Source organism: Lactuca serriola, chromosome 9, assembly GCF_051521515.1.
Source record: "Lactuca serriola cultivar US96UC23 chromosome 9, Lser_US96UC23_V15, whole genome shotgun sequence".
NCBI classification, from domain to species: Eukaryota; Viridiplantae; Streptophyta; class Magnoliopsida; order Asterales; family Asteraceae; genus Lactuca; species Lactuca serriola.
Window position 1 is genome coordinate 10,948,811 of NC_136416.1, and position 17,745 is coordinate 10,966,555.

Below are 17,745 nucleotides of genomic sequence, written 5' to 3' on the forward strand. Positions count from 1 at the left end.
TATATATCATCTCGGTGCTCTTCAATCTTTGGTACCCTAAATACCTCTACCATCGGATCATTCTCCTTCACCATCGATGCAATGACAAACCCTGGCTACCACAATCTTCAAACTCCTTCATCAAAGATCATAGCAAGCCATCACCCGCTCGGCCATTTACCATCACAATCACGATCTGGTGGCAGAGAATCGACACTTGGTCTACACATATACAGTAAGATGACTAATTACACAGGTATGCTCTTGATTTTCTGGTTTGGCGAGTTGGCTATCCCCTTTCTGGAAAAGGTCGAACTCCTCCGAGAAAAAAGTTAAAAATCGAGAGGTGATATATATAACAAAAAAACCTTGAAATCAGTCCAACGACTCTAATCTCCTCATCTCCTAGAACATTTACAAGACTCCTTTATTAGGTTTGATTAACAATTTGTTTTCTTGATTACTTTCTTTCTCTCTCTCTCTCTCTCTCTCTCTCTCTCTTTCTCTTTCTCTCTCTCTCTCTCACACACACACATCTGGTAGTTTTTCAGTGTGATTGTAATCTAGGGTTTTAAATATGAATGCTTTTTTATTTTCAGATTTTTTTTTGATGAAAACCTGCAATAGAGGAGCCATTATGAGGAGGATTCAGACCACTTTAAAAGGTAACTGTCAAATGCGACCCTTTGTTTTTTTATGGGAAACTACAAGAAAAGAAAGACCACTTTGTTTACAGCTGCCAATGATATATCAGAGCAACAAGAAAAGAAATTATGGTCCATTTTGGTTATTGGAACATTGTGAGTACAAATTTTCTTACTATTTCTTTTACTAAAATCATATCAAGAGGGTTAAATCTTCTATTCTCAAATCCAATTTCTTTTACTTTTTCTTTTACTAAAATCACATCAAAAGATTGATATATTGACTCTTGACATTGGTGTGGTATATAGATATGTTTCACAAAATCAATATAAGTATCTCTATTTACCATTAGATCCAACACAAAATAAAGAGTACGTTGCAATTTTCTCTATTGGAGGGCCTAATTCTCGAGTTTTGGTTATAAAGAATCGGAAGCAAGCTAAGCATTATCATATATATACAAAGAAGGTTGCTATTTTCTGCATTCCTTTGAGCTACAGTTCATTGGCTATGTTAAGTTACTTAAAGGTTTTGACACTGATATTTGCCGGAACCAATCCTGGTTACACAACTTGTAAAATTGTAATGGAAACTGCTACTGTTATGCAAGAATTGACCCAGTCAAGGTAAGTAGATTTTTGTAAACTGCCCTAAAACTTTCATTACTTCACATAAAAAACTTTCATCTGTTACTGATTTAACAAAATTGATTTAAATACTTAATTCAGTTCGATATATTTGCCTTTTTCTTGTGGTGTTGTATGACCATATGATGTTGACTCCTTATTGCTGGATTTGATGACAAGTATCCTCGACTATAAGTATTAACAAAATTGAGATGCTCTTTTTCATGATTTATTGCTTTAATTGTTTTAAAATGCATATTTCTTTCCTTATTGGCATATAACTAAAAAATAACATTTTTAAAGTGCTAATCTATAGAGATACAATTCTTTTACCATTGGCTCTAGAATGATCAACATATTATTAGAGATTTAGATCACTAAAAGAATAAATAGATATATCATGCATGTAGATCCCCCATGTTTATACTTTCCCTCTATGTCTCTATCTAAAACTCGCCACTGTCACAATGATTGCTACTTGGTTTGGAATGAAAACTCAAATTGATTGGAGTTTGGTTTATGTATAGTTAGGTTTCAAGAGGTCAATCAGCTATGTATTCTCATGTTAACAACAAAAGTATCATAATTATGCAATTTATAATTTTTTATAGAGCATTTAAGAATTTTTGTTAACAGAAAATGGGACATTTTGTCATTTTTGAACTCTGCATCCATTAATGGAGGCTGCATAAGGCTGCATTTCTGGGTCTTCAATATTTTATCACATGATGGTGGAGGTTTTTTTAATTTTTCAATGTGTGCTTATTGTTGACTGTTTGACTATTTATGAAATGTCTAAATTAGCCTTTGATTTGTAAGTGAATTGTTGAGGTAGCTCATATGGGGAGGTTTTGAGTCAATTATTGGTCTTGTGAAAAGGTGTCGAGGGTTTTCAGTTAATTAGTGATCTTGATCTTGTGAAAAGATAGATTATGAGCAAATGGCTCTTCATTTTGCTAAGAAAGTAAGAATTTTACGAAGAAAAGAAGAATTTTCAACGCTGCTGATATCATTACTGCACCTTATTGTAAATTAGAGTATTGTAATAGATATCCTGAAATTTAAATACATGTTTTAGTTTGATGGATGATAATGCACTTGTTTTAAATAATTTTAGCACCATCACCTATTTGCAAATTGTTGTAAAACTTGTTTGAGAGTTGCCAATTGTTTTTTTTTTTCAATAAAATACTTGATTAAGCATATAATGTTAAATTTAATTATTATTTGAATGTTTTTTTTGTATAGTAGTATAATTGTTATCCGTGGCTTGATTTTAATTAGGTTTATAATTATTCATTAACAATATATTTTAACATGTCATATGTTAAAGTAATACCATGTTTAAAAGATGTCGGAACTATACAAATAATATTATCACAATCATAAGTAACTTATCTATTATACATATTTTTATTTTTATATTGGACTTGATTTTAATTAGGATTGTAATCATATTATGGTAAATATTTTTATACTGTGCTTGATTTTAATTAGGTTTGTAATCATCCTCCTTAATAAATGAAAGTTTTTTTGTCACATGTCAATCTTTCATGAATTTTGACATTTGTCATTTTGTGGTATTTTTAAAATAAATATTATCCACTTGTCAATTTTTGGTTTGTTTCAATTTTTAAAATTAAAGTCATATACTTATATATGTAAAGTATTAAATATGATATATATGATATTAAATTGCAATAAATATGTATCTTCTTTATTTTAAAGTTGTACATTAAAAAATATTTTCTGTTTACACTTTAATGTTTAATCTTTTTTTAAATCAACTCGTGTGATACACGGGTTTCACACCTAATATCATATAAATGATAAATCTATTGTTTTTATCATATAGATGTTCTTTTGAAAAATCAATGGATACAAATGGTTGTGTGAGTAGGTGTATGGATGCAAATTTGATAACACATTAGTTTTTTTTTTCCAATGTATTTTTTGATAACATATTAGTTTGCTTTCTTTAATTTGATAACATATTAGTTTGCTTCCATTAACTTTTATATACTAATAGTTCATAATTTACCACACAATATTTATATTTTAGTATTACATGTTTCTTTTTTCGTTGCACTTTTGTGGATTATGACAATTTATAAAAACAAACTAAGTGTTTGTAAAAAACTATTCACCATTACAAAATTTTTTAAAATAAGAGGCACGTTTCATTAATTTTTTAGTTGCTTCAAATGTCAAAGTTTTTATATGTATGCATTTTGTTTACAAAATCAGTTTAGTTGTTACGACCACCACCCATTGTCCTTCCACTCCCTCCCCCTCCTCCTCCCACACACACACACATACACACCATCTTTAAAATCCGATCTATAAAGGAGCACAAAATATAAAACAACATAACTATAGCGTTTAGGGGAAAATCTCTCATTTCTCGATGTCCATTAAAGAATACATTGTCTATCGGAAAGAAAACGAATCGTTGAACTGAAACTAACGATTAGTGATATTTGTCAATATATTGTGTCTTATTTTTAACATAACATGTTTCCTAAAACATTCTAATCGTCTAATTGAAACTAATCTCTCTCTTTTTACATGTGTGTGTGTTTGTTTATGTTAACATGTAACTACATAAAATAAAAATGTATTATCTATGAACCTATCTCCACATCTGTCCATATCTAGGTAATATCTATCTAACCTTTCTGTTTTCTATCCTTAAAAAATATGACTCTTATAGATAATTATTTAGATGTAGTCAACTATTTGCGCAAAAATTCTAATCGTCTTTAAAAACCAATTTGGAAAAGAAATTATTCACACCCGTCGCTTGACGCGGTTAAACGGCAAATAGCTTAATAAGCATTTAGCATATTTTGCTGAATTTTAAGAAATACAAACCCTTATACATCATATACAACAATTTTATGCAATTATTCTTATTTGGTGAACATACATATGGCTTTGACCCGATCTCATTCCATATCCCGTCCAACAACCTCCCCACTATTTCGTCATTTTCTTCGGCTTTATACTCCTATACCTCAGTTAATCTTCTTGACCATTTATATAACACCTCCACTATTCTGCATTTACCGTCTACTTCTTTACCTCTTCCACGACTCTCCTCTTTCTCCATAACCAATGACCAACACCACCGCACACCATCTTCTTCTCCTCTCTCCTTTGTACTTTCTCTTTCACGACGAACTGGGTTGTTGCACACCCTTCGACGACCACCTGTTTCTTCTCCCCTCCCCCTCCCCCCTTTTCAGCTCTCTCACCAACATCACGATCGATAACCAACATTCCATGATATGTTTTCCTATTTCATGTTTTGATTTAATTTTTTGTATATATGTTAGGGCTTATCAACTTCTTCCTTCCTCTTACTACTTACGCTCATCCACCTTCTCTGCGGTTGCATACAGTTTAGAAGGAGACCGAATTCAACTCCTTTCCTTGGGTACTTTCATGTTTGTTCATCGAGCATCTTGAGTGTAGCCATGAACCAAATATCTACTTTATTTTACATGTTGTTGTGTTTCCTATATTCTACTTTCCCAACTTATTTTTGTATATTTTTTACTCAAAATCTCAGGAAACCCTTGCCTCACCACGATGGAACATGCTCCTGCAAAGTCTATGGGTTACTTTGGTGATGTCGGTAATTAGATCATACATAAGTAGGTGACAAGCTTTATTTTGGGTGAAAGAACGCTTCAAAAGACACGCCACTCTTTCTCTTTCTCTCTTTCTCTCTCTCTATCTCTCTCGTTTTCGGTATCTTCTTCTTTTGATGATTGGTTCAATTTTATTTGCTTGCAGAAGGTTTTAGAGGTGGTGTTAGTTGAGCCAACGACAACGCTCCCCTCTCTGGTAGTACCAGGTAAGAACCCTAAATCGATTTGTGTGTGTTTTGCAGTCCAATGTCTGACTTGGATTTGGATGGAAACAAATTCACTTATTTCTTGTGTTTAACCCTGTTTATATGTAGCTATGTATATAGCTATTATTTTCTACACACACACACTTCCATATCCATAGCCACACAGGAACACAAATCACATCCACATCAATTGTGGCTGGAGCGTAAAAAAAACCTGAATAAATTTTTTTTGATTATTTTTCTATAATTTTTTTCATAGGCCAATAAGATTAAGAGGCTTTGACCCCACGGAGACACCACATCGTCATTACAATGATTGGATAAGGTAAATGAAATATAGGGCCGTAATTGGAAAAACTATTTTTCTTAATCTAATATTCAACTAATAATAAAGGAAGTTATGGGGAAAACTTACTTTATTCTTGCTACAAATTAATATGAGACAATGTTTATCTTCTTAACAACACCCATAACTTGCAGACAACAGGTTGACCAAACATTATGGTTTAGATGAAGATAACAAAACTCATGATAGGGAGATTAGGGTAAAATGACCGAAGACTTAACATGGGGAAAACTTACTTCATCTGTCAAAAAGACTTAAATGCCCTTCTTATCTCCAAGGTCAATGCTTTCATCTTTATGATAATTCTGTTTGCTTTGATAGGAAAAAAGTCAATGGGATGTATCTAATCAATATGGAGTTGTCATTTATTCATGTATGGTAAGAAACATATCCCAATTAAGGAAATAATTTAGTTGTTTTCCTTTTTGTTTTAAAAATTTGATAATAACAACCATTCCTTTCTTTTTGACTCAATTTCACTCCAGTATTACTATGACATGGAAGAAAGTCTGATAGTTCCTATTTCTTGGTTGTTTATTAATCCTTGGATGTGTATGCATTTTTAGGATGTGAGGACTCCACTAGAAGAAGACATGAAAACTATTCTTGTTTTTTTTTCATCTCAAGAACGAATATTACAAAATAAGACATTATAGACAGGTATGTGTGTTGTTTGTATTGTCTAAACCTGTGTTTTGCATCTTAATGATTTTTTTTGGATTTTTGCATCTTAATGCCACTTTTGATGACCGGTGTGATAGATTTTTAATGGGTGGAAGTTTACTTGGTTTTTTTATTTCATCCTATGTTGACATGATTCCTGATCTCGATTTCAAAGATTAAAGCAAGGGATAATTGTTTTATTATTTTTTATTGTCAGATCTCTAACTGATCTTGTATCAAAACCAATCAGTTATGCAAGAGTTCTTCCTATTTCATCAGTGAATGCAAGCTTTGGGGCTGGTCCACTACTCAAAATGCAGTAAGTATAAAATATCAACTTCAGTCTTTTGTATATTGTTTTATATCCAACTAAGAATCCTAAAATATAAACAAGGTGTATTGATCTAATATGCGATTTTATTAACTGTATCAATAAAAGACATAGGAAAAATTGTTTGTTACAACATCTCCAATCAAAGTTTAGTTATAGCCTTTTACCGTTTTAAATAAGCATTTGACAAGCTTATTAACTTTCAAGTGTTCCAAACTTTTAGGGATTTATCATCTACAGGATATTTTATTTTTTGCTCATTTGGTTTATATGTTTTATCTCCTCATTTTCTATTTTATCCCTCTTAGTTATATGTTGATCTAATCGTTTATTATTTTATGAGTAACTAATATATTCTATTAAATACACAAAAGAATATTTATTTAGAATTTTTTTTATTAAAAAAGCTTTGGTCAAGACAATTAAAATGAACATATAACTTTTGAAGAAAATAAAACAATTGTACAATAACTTATCATCTTTTACTTTATAATTATATAATATGTCAAAAATAAATCAATGTGTTTAGAAATCGATAAATTAATAAGAATTGTATACCTTTACCCTTATAACTTCAAAAGATGAAAAATCTAAAGAAACAAAAGTTAGACAGAAATTACAAATATAAATATATTGATGGCTCAAATATGTAATTTATTCAATTTTAATTATTGGTAGGTTTAATATAAAGAAATGTTAAATATGGTTATACATGACAATAACTGCTATATATGTTTTTAACCAGGATAAATTATTTATATATAATAAACAGATTTACATATAAAGTAGCAACCTACTTTCATATCTTTCAATGCTCTTAAAATTACATTAATGTAAATAGTATTTTCATTATTTTTTTTAATATATTTCTTTTTGGTTTTGATTTCTAAATGTATTGATCTTAACTTTATTTTTTGCAGGAAGGCATACACAATCGAGTGTTGGACAACTTTGTTGGCAGGTTTTCCTAGAGGACAAGGAGATCTATAATTTGGTGTCTATGTATTATGTCCAAATATTATATATAAAATATTATTTTTCGTTTATTATAATTTGATTGCTATTTAAACTAAACAATTATAGCATTGCACTATAGTGGATGCGTATGAATAAAATGGATCGAGTTGTATATTTAATTATTGTTAGTGAACATTGAACATGTGGGTTGAGTAGTGAGAGTTTTTAAGATTGCCTTGAATCGAGTTTTTAACATACTTTTTATTTGGTGTAGTAAACTATTTTTGCAGAAAAACTATCCGCCTCTACAAACAAATTTCTAATTCGAGTTTTAGACTAATACAAAAGCCCTCACCCCACTATGACGTCTCTCAGACTCTTGAACTTGCACCACCCACTTAAACCACTGAAGCGCCGCCCTGAACCACCTCCGTGAATCAGTCGTGAAACCACCTTGTCGGCAACCACCTCCCTCTCCTTTCCTCTCTCATCTTTTTTCATCAGCCACCAGATTTGATTTCACCAGATCTGAAACAGAAGTCATCGAAAACCGCCCCCTCTCTGATCTCGTTTCACTGGTCACCAATGTATGTGTTGGAATGAAAATGGTATCATGATACACCGATACTTCACATGGAGGTGGAGTTTTTTGTGTTGCACACCAACTGTTTGATGAAAGTCCTCTTAGAATTTTTTAGTAAGTAGGGACTGATTTGACGATAACAAAAAAGCTTTGCAATGACCTGTTTAAAAAAGTGCTTAATTTTGGATGAATTACATTTCGCTTGCTAAAGAGTGGTCGGCGGCATCACAAATCTATGTAGGTATCTTTTATTCTTTTTGTTATTCGGTTTGCATCAATTAGACTTAAACCAATGCTACTTTCTCTAAAAAAAATATATTTGGTGATGGATCAATACTAGAAGATAAAAATATATCAATTTTTTTGGTCCATCTTATAGAAGTTTCTCTAATTGCTATGGAGGAGGAACTAATCTACTAAATAGCTTATGTTCACAAAATAAAGAATCTCTATAAATATGCATGCATTAAGGCCCTTAGGTTAAATTGAATTTCACATTTCAATATCCTATTAAGTAACCAACAATCATATAAAAAGTGATAAAGTTTAGGCTTAATCATTAAGTCCTTAATAGAACACCAAAAGTGATTTAAAAGCTATTATGATCAATTTTTCCAAATCTGTCACCCGACTGCTAAAATTCGTGCAAGTCAATAAGAACACCTAAAAATCATGAGACTTATTTTTATGGAAATCTTAGTGTGTCTAGTTTCTTCAAACTTTGAATCATATTTCAAAATTCCAAATCCTTAAGGGGTAAAATTGGCAATCTTCTCAAGTTGGTCCTTGCTATCACAAATTTCATGCATTGTCTTCAAAAAATCATTATAAATTCATTAGAACTCTAAATGCCAAAAATCCAAATCATATAGTTAGATATGGATGTATAGTTTCCTACATATAAAGGGATTGATGTGATTCTTAGTAGATTGGTACAGTTTATTCCAAAAGTGTTGAGTGGTCCAGAAAGTGACAACTTAAAGTTACTAACTTGTAAATTTAATATAAAATGAACAAAAAATAATTAGAACGAGATCTTTATATTTCTGGAAAGATAAAAGGGGGAACTTTATCAGTATTATTTTATCGAAATTTAAGAATAGGTTGAAAGGTAGGAAAACAGATCCCAAAAAGAGCACTGCAATCAAAGAGAAGATAAGAAATATATATATATATACATAAGTTTTATAACAGTAATACAACAAATCACAAACTAAATAATGTTATAATTGTTGTGTAGGTTCTTGAAAAGGAAATGATCCATCTTGCTAACGCTAGCTTATTTTCAAGTTCAAGGATGTGAGTTACACTAAGTCTCCTATTATGTGTACGTAATCACATATGATTTATGTGGCTAAGATTCATTTTCGCGTTCTTGATTCAATAATTGTTTTTTCCACTTTAATAATATGTGATTAAATATATTTAATCATATGTGATTATATTTTTCTAATCACATATGATTTTATTTGGAAAAAACGAATCTTTTCTGTATAAATCATATGTGATTAGATACATACAATCACATGTGATTATATACACGATAATAAATATTGAACCAAGAACACGAAAACAAATCTTTATCCAAATTAATCATATGTGATTAAATACATCTAATCACATGTGATTATATGAATCTAATCACATATGATTTATGTGGACACAATTCATTTCCGCTTTGTCGATTCAATAGTTGTTTTCATGTATTTTACCACATGTGCTTATATGTATAATCGTATGTGATTAAGTATATGAGCACAACTATTGAATCGGGAAGGAAAAAATGAATCTTGTCCACTTCAAATCATATGTGATTATATACATAATCACATATGATTAAATATACAAAAGCAATTATTCATCGAAACCGCAAAAATAAATATTGTCTACATAAATCATATATGATTGGATACATATTAATCATATATAATTTATGTGGATATGATTCATTGTCACATTCTCGATTCAGTAATTGGTCTTTGTCAAATGTAATCCTATGTGATTAAATACATATAATCACATGTAATTATATGTATCTAATCACATATGATTTATATGGACAAAAATAATGATGCCTATAAATCATATGTGATTAAATACATATAATCACATATGATTATATACACGAGAACAACTATTGAATCGAGAACACAAAGATAATTATTGTCCATAATTTCATATGTGATTAAATGCATATAATCACATGTGATTATATGTATCTAATCACATAGAATTTATGTGGAAAATATTCATTTTCGCGTTCTTGATTCATTTGTTGTTCTTGTGCATTTAATTACATATGATTATGTATATCTACTCAGATATGGTTTATATGGACAATATTCATTTTCGTATTCTTTTCAATGTTTATTCTTGTACATTTAGTCACATATGATTTTTGTACACAAGATTCATTTTCGCCTTTTCGATTCAATAGTTTTTCTTTTTCCACACTAATCATATGTGATTAAATACATACAATCACATATGATTAAATACATAAGAAAAAATATTGAATCAAAAATGCAAAAACAAACACGTAATTAAGTACATAGTACATCCATTGAATTGAGAAAGAAATAATGAATATTGTCCTCATAAATCATATTCTATTAGGTATATATAATCACATGTGATTGTTAGGTGCAATTTGTGCACCTTTTTGCACACCTTTTAGTCCCATTTCATGCATCTATTTAGCATAATTATCCTTCATTTGTCTTGTATTTCATCATATTTCATGTTAGTCTCTAGAACAACCTTATTTGCACATTTTCATGTCTTTTTCAGGTAAACCGGAGGTTGGAGCGCGCTTTAGGAAGTGTCGGGAAGCATTGGTGAAGATTTCGGGATGATCGGGCGAAGAATGAAAAAGTTGGAAAAATCAAGTTTGGATTCGGAGTCAGAGGGGAACACGGGCCGTGTCAGATTTACTCTATGCCCAACACGAGCCGTGTTGACCAAAATGTGAGCTGTTGACCATGCTGAACACGGGCCGTGTCAGATTTACTCTATGTCCAACACGGGCCGTGTTTGACCCAGAAACCAACTTTTGGCAGTTTTTCCTATCTTTCATATTACGGGTTAAGGGCCATTTTTACACACACACACAACATATCAGAGCACATTTTGAGAGGGGATTTCGAAGGTTTTTGCAAGGATTTGATCATTTATCATTTGGAAACATTATTTCTCTTATTTGTAAGTTGTAATTGCACATTATTTCCATCTTTTATTCTTGTGATCTTGTTCTAGCCATGTGTGACTAGAACCCTAATTTCTCCAATTTCATGTTTTGACTTCTTGGTAGTGACTTCATTCATATGACCCGATGTTTGTTCTTAATTTCTATCTAGTGAATTTGATTTAGCTTTAATCGAATGTTTGATTCTAATTGTGATTCTTATTGGCCATTTGAATTAGGGTTAGGTCATTCAAGTTATCTCTTTTACAAAATCCGTAATTGTTTTGTGAAGTTGAACAAGTAACAAGCATTAAATTGATCTCTATTGAATGAATTTAGTGTAAATCTTATTCATACACTTTTACACTCCCGAGCTTATGAGGAGTATTGGGTGTTGTTGGGAACATTCACATAAAGCTTCATGCAATCTTATAATCTAATTCTAAGAGCTTCTTTCGATTAGGTTAATAAGGTTAGGGTTAATCAAAGAGCTTGTTTTGGTTAGTTAATATGGTGAATGGGAAGTGTTAGAGCTTATTAGCACTTTCAAGTACCAACTTAGATAGAATTGAACGAATATTGTGTCATCTTTGAGTCACATTGCTAAGTTGTCATACATGAAGTTGGAGTCCTTACAAAATCTAAATCTAATTCACTCGTTTAGCTGATTGCGTGTGTTTTTAATTTGTTTGTTTAGTCATTGCACTCTAAAACCCCTCTTTTTACTGTTGGTGACCATAGTACCTTGTGCAAAGAGGTATAGACTAATTATCTTGTGTCTCTGTGGATCGACCCTGCTTGCCTTGTACTACCCTTTTAGTGCAATATAGTGGGATTCTTTTGGAGTATATCGTACCCCTTTATTTGTTAGGTTTGACACGCCTAACAGTGATTGTATGTATTTAATCACATATGATTTATTTGGACAATATTCATTTTTTTTGTTTTTAATTCAATAGTTGGTCTTGTGTATTTAATCATATACAATTTATATGAAAAAGATTTGTTTTCACGTTCTTGTTTCAATAAATCATATGTGTTGAAATATATATAATCATATGTAATTATATACACGAGAATAACTATTCAATCAAGAACATTAAAACAAATTTATGTCCACATTAATCATATGTGGTTGAATACTTATAATCATATGTGATTAAATATATGAGAAAAAATAATGAAACAAAAACTCAAAAATGAATATTGTTCATATAAATCATATGTGATTGGATACATATAATCACATGTGATTATATGTATATAATCACATGTGATTATATGTATCTAATTACATGTGATTATATGTATCTAATCACATGTGATTATATGTATCTAATCACATATGATTAAAGTTGACAAAAAATAATTATTGAATCGAGAACACGATAATGACATATGTGATTAAATATATCTAATCACATGTGATTATATGGACAAAAAAAGAATATTGTCCATATAAATCATACGTGATTAAATACACATAATCACATGTGATTATATACACATAATCATGGGTAGTGTTGGTGTGTAATGATGTTTGGTGGTGGTAGGTGGTGGTGATGGTGAGGGGTGGTGATTATAGTGGGTGGCAGGTGGCGGTGGCAGGTGGTGGTGATGGGTAGTGGGGAAGGGTGATGGTGATAGGTGGTGGTGAGTGGATGGGTGGGTGGTGTTGGTGATGATGTTGGTGACGGTGTTTGGTGGTTTTAGCGGGAGATGGATGGGGTGGTGGTGGCGAGTTGTTGTGATGGGTGGTAAAGGTAGATGGTGGTCATTGGTGGTGGTCGATGGTTGTCGGTGGTCAATGGTTTTGGTAGGTGGTGGGTGGAGGTGATGCTGGCGGGTGGTGGTGATGGGTGGTTGTTAGTGGTAGTGACATGTGGTGGTCATAATGGTGGGTAGCGGGTGAATGGTTGTGGTGGGTGGTGGTGGGCAGTAATGGGAAGTGGCTTTGGTGGGTGGTATATGGGGGTGATGGTAGCAGGTGGTAGTGGTCGGTGATGATGGATGGTGGTGGCGAGTGATGATGATGGGTGGTGGGTGGTGGGTGGTGGTAGTGGCGGGTGGTGGTCGTAATTGTGGGTAGTGGTTATATGGTCGTGATGGGTGATAGAGGTGGGTATGTGGTGGTGATGATGGTGGGTGGTTGTTTTGGTTGGTGGTAGGTGGGGGTAATGGTGGCACGTGGTGGTGGTCGGTGGTGATGGGTGGTGGTGACAGGTGGGGGTGATGGGTAGTGGGTGGTGATAGTGGCAGGTGGTGGTCACATCGGTGGTTGGGTGGTAATGATGAGTGGTGGGGTGGATATTGGTAGTGGTTGTGGTGGGTGGTGGTGATGGTGATAGGTGGGGTTGGTGGTGGCGGGTGGTGGTGATGGTGGAGGTTGGCGGTGGCGAATGGTGGTGATGATACTGGGTGGTGGTTTTCGTTGGTGGTAGGTGGGGTGGTGGAGGTGGAGGTGGGTGGCGGTGACAGGTGGTGGTGGTTAATGGTATTGTTTGGGTTGTGAGTGGTGTTGGTTAGTGAGTTTTTTAAAATATTTTTTTACTTATTTCTTTGTTTATATTAATATTGTATGATTATTTTAATTTTAAAAAATTATGTGGTCAAAATTTGTTGTCAAATGTTCTCACAACAAAAAAATGTTCTCGATTGAACGCTCCTATATATATTATGACGAACATTAGTGGAGCGCGAACATTAGTGGAGCGCGGAGGGCAGTGGCGGACCTATAAATTATGATAGTAGTGGCACAAAATTTTTTCTGTCCAAATACAATAACATAAAAAAAATTAAAAGTACCAGTATATTAAACTCATCAATTATATCTTAATATTGAAATTAGATATCTACAGGTACATATTTTTTGAAACCGACTCATTACATCTTCGATCTTCACTTTCATAAGGGCTTCTTTTTCAACATAAGAAATCATGACATCATTCAAAAAATCACTTATTTTGTTATGCAAGTCCGTCTTCAAAAACTTCATCGCAGAAAAACATCTTTCGAGTGTTGCGGTCGCGACGGATAAAACGAAAACCAACTTCAACAACCTATAAACCATAGGATAAGTCAATGTTTCCCCATTTCCACCATCAAACCATAAAGGTCAGAAATTTCCTTGCAAACTAGTAAACCGATCATCTTTATGCAAAGCGTGATAATATATCTCAATTTCACCATAAGTTGCATCATTTCCGCATCATCAAAATCTTTTTTATACAACTCACTCAACATTAACAACTTTGTTTTGTCAAACTTAGCAAATGAAGGTTGCACTAAAGATTGTTTTTCCTTCAATAAAAAATCACAATTTTCTTTTGCTTTGTGATGAAAACTATTAATACCATCCATATGATCTCTCAATGAATTTTTTTTATTCCAACTATCAAATCCTTGTGAAACAAATGCATCTCGCCCATTTTGTTTTCCCACCTATCTCCACATACAGAACAAAATAACCAAAATGTTTTGTTATGATAGTTTCATTTTATTTACTTCTTTTAATATGTTAGCATATTTCATTCATAGTTTAGCTAATCTTCATGCATAATTCCTTTTTTATGATTATTTCAGGTACTTTCCAGTCTTGTGAGCATAATTACAGATTTTAAGGACACTAGCAAAGTGGGAATGTTCGGGATGTGTGAAAAGCAAATGTACTAGGAGGACGATAACGAATATTGGGCTAGAAGACTAATGGAGATGATGCAATCTTGGGGTTGTTGATTATGGAAACTTAAAGAAGATGGTCTTTTACTTAAACGAAGATGGAAAAATATTCGAGCACGCGAAAATTATTGATCGGACGAGTACGTGAGGTATGGGTGGATTGGAGAAGACAAATTGAGCTTAAATTGAAGAAAACTTGAAGAATTGTGAACTACAAGCTAATTGGAATCGTTCTGGGCCATTAGGCTAAGTCATTTGAGGCCCAATTCACAGAAGATCCCATTTTAGGCACCACCCACACACAGTTGTGCGGCCATGCACAAGCCGGCAGGGGCATTTCATGGAATTCATCTTTTGTGCTATATGAGGAAGGTTGATGTGCATCTTTTGCACACTTCTACACATCCTAAAATTGGAGGATTGTCTAGAATTTTTTGAATTCTTAGAGCACTTGAAGAACAAAAAAAACATCATCATTTTGCTCTTGATTCTTGCTAGATGTTTGATACTCTTAACTTTTACTTTATTTTCTTGAGTTTAGTCATGCTAGGCTAAACTAATTTTGGTTGACTTTGGTGAAATCACTTAAATCTTTGGTTGAATTTTGGTTGAATTTGGTGAAATCACTTAAATGTTTGATATTTTAACATCTTCTTGCTACTTGTATGTTTTTCTTAATGAGTTTAAATGTATTTGTATTGATTAGTTGGCTAATTATTGATTAAGTAACGAATCCTCAAATTAGCAAGCAACAAGTGATTCTTATGTTAGTTTTCACTTCACACAATCACAAAAACATTTTATCCAATATGGTAGTGAAAGCGTTTGAATCCTCTTGGATTTGGTGACTTTTTTGTTCTTAATGCTAGTTAATTTTCTCTAATTACATGCTTAATGGAAATTATGACTTTTTATAAGGAAATATGTTATGAGCTTCTCTAGCTATTTTAATAAGTACGAAAAGTCTAGGTAATCTCAAGTTTCTTGGATTACTATAGCCAAATTTGAGATTTGGATTCTAATAATATATTTACCAAATTTTCAAGTGATGAAACCTTAAGTCAACCATCTTTCCCTCATTGATTTTACATCAAATTCTTGCTTTTGTTTAATTGTGCTTTCTAAATCTTAATTTAACTCTAGTTTTCTTTCAAATATTTCAATAGACCCCCCACCATTTTTATATTTATTTTAGTTTCACAAGTATTTGTATGGCAAGATTTTTACAGAAATAACAAATTAAACCAATATATGTGGATACGATCCCTTTACCACTATATACTATTTTAGTGTACAAGATTTAAGGTTATTTATTTTGTTAGCCTCAACAACAACCATTCTCTTTTATGCTATATTCTAACCAATCAAAGTCATCAAACCACTTAACAACATAACGTCTTTCTTTTGTATCTATTTTCTTTGAAGGGAATGTATGACCCCTTGGTTGACAAGGTCCTTGAAGCAAATATGCCCTCCTTATTTCATCTTTTTGATTTGGATTGTAAGTTGTAATCTTTGGTCTAACACCCGGGTCTTTTGGAAGATCATTCAATTCAACACTTGTAATTAGAGTAGTTGTAGGTTGTGGATTTACATTAGAAACCGAAGGGAATGATTGATTAGAAGGACATGGTCTTTTAGAGGATCCTTCAAAACCTAAATCATTGGAGCATGGCCTTTTGGAGGATTCTCCAACACTTGATTTATTGATGATTGTTCTTCCAAAAAAAGACCTAATTTTATCCTAAGAATTCAATATCAAACAAGTAATCCATCCACTTATCCAACAACTAAATGTAAAAAAAGTTTAACAATATAACTATCTAAGTATCTAACATTCTAACAACAAGTTGAAAATTACAAGTAAACAATTAATTTCAAGGTAAACAACAATTAATTTCACCTAAAAAAAATTTCAACAAAAAAGCAACTAGTTAGAATAATTTCATAAACCTAAAAATATAAAAAATTACTTGTTTCATTGTATTTGTAGGTTTGAAGAGAGAGCCAAGTAAAATTGAAATACTTGGACCTTGTGGGGAGGCGGTGTGTGTTCCTGGATTCCCGTGTCGCAACTTTCACAGAAGGGCAAAGCATGAATTTTTTTTTCTTTGCAGTAACAACGATCGATCGATGCAGCTTCCTTTTCTTGATCTGTTGCCTATACACGATGGGTTATACGTAAGCCATATGTGAGTCACAACGGAACTACGCTGTTAGGCTAATATTTTATTTACTTTTGGGCTAATTTTCTTAATTGTTTTGGGCTAGCATTTGTTACACATTGTCATATTTTTTTGGGTCTCTAAAATAGTAGTGACATCCGTATTTGAAGCCGATGCATGCAATTGGATTTCTTTTTTACACTAATGGACCAAAACGGAGTAGTAGCCTGAGACCCCGATGTAACGCCCGCAGATTCGGGCTAGTCAAGTTAGAGACAATGAGCGCTAAAAATGAGTTTTTGATGGAAGATTATTTATAAGGATTAATATTAACCAAGTTATATTATATGTCACAAGGGTTCCGTACATATAAAGAACGCCGAAATCCGAGTTATAACGAAGAAGTTATGGCCCGTCGAAGTTTTACGGCAAAACCGGCACGACACCGGGAGACGTAAATAGTGAATTTTTGATAAGGGACTTTTTAGCCTTATCGATCCAAATAAAAGTTGTAGTATATGTTAAACCGAGAACATAAAAAAAAAAGAACGCCCAAATCTGACGTCGTATGAGGAAGTTATGAATTTTCTAAATTTGGCATAGCAGTGCACGGCCCGAAACTCGAATTTTAGTTCGAGCGATTTTTGGCCTATGCGACCTAAATGAGAATTGAAGATCTCATTAATAGGAACTCAAAGGTAAAAAGACGGACGAAAACAGAGTCCG

General features: G+C 32.6%; 1 long non-coding RNA gene across 4 annotated transcripts; it reads left to right on the forward strand.

The window, feature by feature from the left end:
* The first annotated feature begins 4,250 nt into the window (after positions 1 to 4,250).
* Positions 4,251 to 7,588, forward strand: LOC145076866 (uncharacterized). Of its 4 annotated transcripts, XR_013692833.1 has the most exons (8): positions 4,256 to 4,689; positions 4,825 to 5,112; positions 5,372 to 5,437; positions 5,593 to 5,657; positions 5,780 to 5,836; positions 6,025 to 6,118; positions 6,339 to 6,440; positions 7,373 to 7,588. It is a non-coding gene; the product is annotated as an uncharacterized LOC145076866 (long non-coding RNA). The 4 variants fall into 4 exon arrangements; XR_013692835.1 differs by lacking the exon at positions 5,780 to 5,836 and having other exon boundaries at positions 4,251 to 4,689; positions 5,593 to 5,736; XR_013692834.1 differs by lacking the exon at positions 5,593 to 5,657 and having other exon boundaries at positions 4,257 to 4,689; positions 5,780 to 5,831.
* The last annotated feature ends 10,157 nt before the right edge of the window (positions 7,589 to 17,745 follow it).